This window comes from Pygoscelis adeliae, unplaced genomic scaffold, assembly GCF_000699105.1.
Source record: "Pygoscelis adeliae isolate BGI_AS28 unplaced genomic scaffold, ASM69910v1 Scaffold303, whole genome shotgun sequence".
NCBI lineage: Eukaryota > Metazoa > Chordata > Aves > Sphenisciformes > Spheniscidae > Pygoscelis > Pygoscelis adeliae.
The window spans coordinates 495322-500346 of NW_008824367.1; positions in this window are offsets into that span (position 1 = coordinate 495322).

A 5025-nucleotide genomic window follows, 5' to 3' on the forward strand; every position below is an offset into this window, starting at 1 on the left:
TGGCCAGAGCCACACATAGCTCTGAGGACAGAGCTAGGAAACAGGATGGAACAAGGGAAAAAAACGTAACCAGGGAGGAAGACTGAGTATAAGTGGCTCATGGTTAAGAAACACACCACCAACTCTTCAGCACTGTCACGGAGCAGCACATAATCACGATGAGGAGAGGCAGCAGCAGTTCCCAACATCCATTCATCTCCTCTTTACACTTCCTGGCAGAAACTATCGTCATTATTTTTATTCCATCATATCTTCATCCCTAACCAATTTCTCCCCACGTTATTCCCCGTCCAACCAGCAGCATCTTCGCAGCAGCACACCTCCTACCAGGTAAGTTCTTTGCCCTTTGAATTTGAGGATCCAAGAACCTATTCAGGCATCGCAAACAATAACCCACAGCTCTCTTCCCTAAAGCACCTACCAGTTTTACATTACACGTCTAATTTTACAAAGAACTTAAATAATGGAACGTTCACCAAGACCAAAAATCAGTTTCCCCTAATGTGTCCAAATCCTTTTAAAAGTTCTAGTAAAGAATATGGAGTATATTTTCATGACAGCCTCTATAAAAAACAACCTTTCTTTTTTCCAGATGTGGATTAGATGCTAAGAAATACTTTACATGAAACAAGGGAACTCTGAAATTCAAATATAAACAGAAATATCCTGCTGTTAGTAAAAAAAAAAAAACAGGTAAAAGTTCTGTAGCAACTCTTATGAAGAGAACTGAAACAACTGACCAGTTTATTTTGTATCCTGTACCGGTGGCAAGTTTTTATTTAAAATGAAGGGCCACGGTAGCAATGAATCTAGAAGTTGGGGGGGAGGAAGTAAATTAAAAAGTCAGTGAAAGAAAAACTGATTCAGCAATGCAAATTAAGTGTTTTAAAGCTACTGAGACTCTGGAACATAGCGCAGCTCAACAGAAAAAAGGCAACACAACCTTTAAAACATAGTTAGCCATTTCTCTGGAAATCCAAGACTCAAAAATACCAAAGTACCTTAACTTTGCTGATCACTCAAAATTTGAGTGCTACAATAATTTACTAATAACCAGTATATAATTTAATTTCAAATCTACTTTGCAGTATATTCTCTAAACTTCTTCACCATATCTTATGCAAAATGGCTGTTGGCCATAGAATCATAGAATCATTAAGGTTGGAAAAGACCTCTAAGATCATCGAGTCCAACCGTCAACCCAACACCCCCATGCCCACTAAACCATGTCCCTAAGCGCCTCATCTACACGTCTTAAATATAAAGACGGCTCTTCAGGAATCACAAAGTAGTTCTCTGCCAGAGGCAGGATGTTGAGAACATATAAACAAATGGAGCCACAGAAACACAAATTTCATCTCCTACCTAAACATCAGAAACTATGAAAGTCAGTTCTACGTGCAGAGCTTTACCGCTATTTCCAGAATGAGAGCTTTCGTTTAAAAGAAAACCTACATTTGTAGCCAAACTTCGCTACGGACACAATACTTCAGCATATGCTTAGCCTACCTTTTCTATTTTATACAAAACACTACATCAAGCAATGTTTCTGGCTTCAAAAATTTGCTTCGCGTATATCAAAAGAATCTTTTTTTTTTTCCCCCTATTCACAGGAGGCTATGGGGTAAATTAACGCCTCAGACTGCAGTGACTTTGGATTAGGCTAGTCTTGTCAATAATTAATACAGCTCTGTAGTGCAAAAGCATAGCAACAAGCTAGATTAACAAAAATCCCTTCTGCTATGACACCAGCTTTTTTAACCCATGCTGAATGCGCATACACAAGACTGTTAAAAAGGACAAGATTATTTATGACCTTAATGTAAGAGTTCTGAACATCCGGGGTGGTTTTTTTCCCCCTCCTTTCATTTAAAGAAACGCTCTATAAAATAAACATTTTTATTGTAACAATTCAATAAATTGAAATCGTAGCAAATATTATCATCTTTAAAATGGCCTTGAAAACTCATCCAAGATCTTTATCACACAAGTTCTTTTCAGGTCTTGGGGATTTCAGAATCCTAATGCAACAAATAAAAAGCGATGAACAAAGACAGCAACAATGCTATTCCATCGGCTTGGGCATTGTGATCCATCATCCTTGAAAACAACAGATGAAGCAATAACAGACCCTCCATACATAAGCTTTAGCAGTCATCCTCCATGGGTAAATTATCCATTCCACTAGAACAGTTATGAATTACAAAACCTGCATTAAAGTTTGAATTGTGACTCGTTAGAGGTACATATAGCCAGCCACAGACAGCATTTTTGTACTTACACTGTCCTCTGTCTGTATTTTTATATCATTGTAACTGCAAAACTGAAGTACTGAAGTTATTAAATCTGCAAATGGCTTGAAAGAGAAAAAAATCCGTTTGCAAATTAGCAGATCATTAAAAAAATTGTTTTAACTAAGTATCAAATGATGAAATAAAATACAGAAATCTAATCAGTTGTACCCTAAATTAATTTCTTTTAAGAACATTTTTCTTAAATAAAAACCCCCTCCTAGATAATCCTGGATTTCAGCTGTTTTGTTCACTGTGCAATCTTAACGAGGCCACTGTTACTGAAGGACGTGACCTGATTTCTTCTGAGGTCAATGGTTATCAGTAGAATTTGAACACTACAAATTTCTATCCTGAAACTCAAGCAAAGCACTGAATCTGCATACTTTTTGTGAATTTTCAAATCTGGCACTTCGTTTTGCCAGGAAGTTCTTCAATTGACATAGCCCTCAAGTTTTGCATTATGGCAAGCAGTTGCATTTGGTCCATGTCCACATATTGATTTTGGAAAAGATGCTTGCAGCTTCAAGGAATATAAGAGATGCTGCATGTTAGTCATGAACCATGCGACCATTACAAAGTGATATATAAAAGTCCTTTTTTTTGTCTTCTTCAAAACAGGTGTTCAGAGTGTTTGATTCTATTTTCCTAGACAAAGGCGGCCTTTTTGTGAAGAGTGGAACAAATTTAGATAACGATAGAGTTCTGGTACTTGTGGCTGGGCAACAAAAGTATTCACCTTATTTATTTAAATATGTGAGTTGAATAATAAACAGTTTAAACACATTTATATTATAATCCCTGAAGCTGTGAAGTGACAGATTACTTAACTCTAGCTGTCCTTCTAGATGTGTTATCCATTCCTTCACTCAGCGACTACTCCACCGCCACTCTAAGCTAAGGTTTTCTTCCCCTTAGCAGCACCTACAAGAGCAAGGTGCAAGCTTGGACCTCTTTGTACGTCATGCACCTGGCAACAATAGAGGATGAACCAATTCTTCTCAATTAGTCACAGGCGAACTGAACTTGGACAGCAAGCAGGGTGGTGACTTGTTCAAGACAGTTAAAGGCAAATAATTCATGTTCTTTAACAGATCTTTTAAAAAAGTTGCATCACTTCTGGACATTTTAGTCAGTGAATTATGCCGTAAATAAACAGCTCAAAGTAAGTGAATACATGTGCCTTTGATACAGCTCAGAGGAAGCTATCGCTGTTGCTCAAGGTTTTACAACACACACCTTTAAAGAGGAAAGGGTTCCCTGCTGACCCTAACACACATTCAATGAAATACTACTGTTTGAGGAGGCAGTCTCTCGGACCTTTCTGACACGGGGATAAAAAAGCATGAGGTCCTAATGAGAATCCCTAGTACTTTCAAACACAAACTACAACAAACATTGAGGGGCTTAATGCAGAGAAACAGCATAAAGCTTGGAGTTATACAGAAACAGGTAAAGATTTGAAGCTATTTTGGGTAAAAATTTTGGAAACCTACTAAAGCTTACCGCATCCTCACAGAAAATCTTCCACAAAAATCACCAATGCTGGCACTGTTGGGAACTCAATGAGTGGCAAGCCTTAAGCACAGCGGTAATTTATAATAAATCCTGCGTAGCAGGTAGTCCTACCCATATACCGTTGGAGACTTTGTTTAAACACAGCTAGATCCTACATTTAAAGCTTCCCTTTAGGCTAAAATTAGTCTTTTCATTCAAAAGCCGTACCCCTGCCCCAAACTACATTTAGTCAATATTTACTAGACTAACATGCAGTTTAATAAATCAAAATCTTTTTTCTTGTCCATTTGCTTACACATACAGAGGTTTTACCAACAAAATCTGCCACAACATTGGTCCACGCAGGCTTTAAGCTAGAGGAGCTAGTATGCTGCAAAAAAATTCAATACGTAACCACAAGGGCCACATCAAAGTAATGTAGCATAACCAGAAAACACGTGAAGTCCAATTAAACCCCAATCCTTTCATTAGTGGATGGGGAAGTCTACTTATGTTCAGACATTCTCTACTTAAAAATTACCAAAAATAGTCCTTAAAAAGTTTGCTGCCCATTTCCTTAGAGCTTGACTAGCATTAGCGCTGTTGTTACAGTACCCGATGTATCTCGCGTCTGTAATACAGCCAAGACGTATGTCACGTAAGGACACCAGAACCAGCATGGACCATTCTGCACCACCAGGGTCAAGAGAAACAGTGTATTCGTGAAGCATGGCTGACATCAAGATCAGTATGTCCTAGGGAGTCTTTGCTGTGATTCAGCAATTTCTCAAGTGTTTGAGTGATCATCTTAGCTAGCACAAGCTAGCCTCTCTCAACTTACTAACTGATGGGTTCTTCTGGACATGGGATTTTCTTTTCCTTTCCAAATCTGTAGATACAGGTATCAGTTCTTGAATTCTACAACCCCAGGCTCAACACATGGCAAGTTCAATTCAAACAGATGGCAGCTCCCCAGATACTGGGTAATCCAAAGGAAACTGTGGATTCAAGTGTGGTAAGAACACTTTCCCATGTCCCCATGCCTGCTTATGGCTCTAGGGTGAGCTTAGGAGAGTTGAAGTCCCAACGGCAGACCCTCTACTGTCTTCTGCCCCAGCACCGCTCCTCCTCTTCGAGCAGGTTTCACAGACCTAAGTTCATGAATACAAGAAATTTCAGCCCTGCACAGAATGTAGGTGGACTATACTTTATAATGAAATTATGAGCAAACATATAG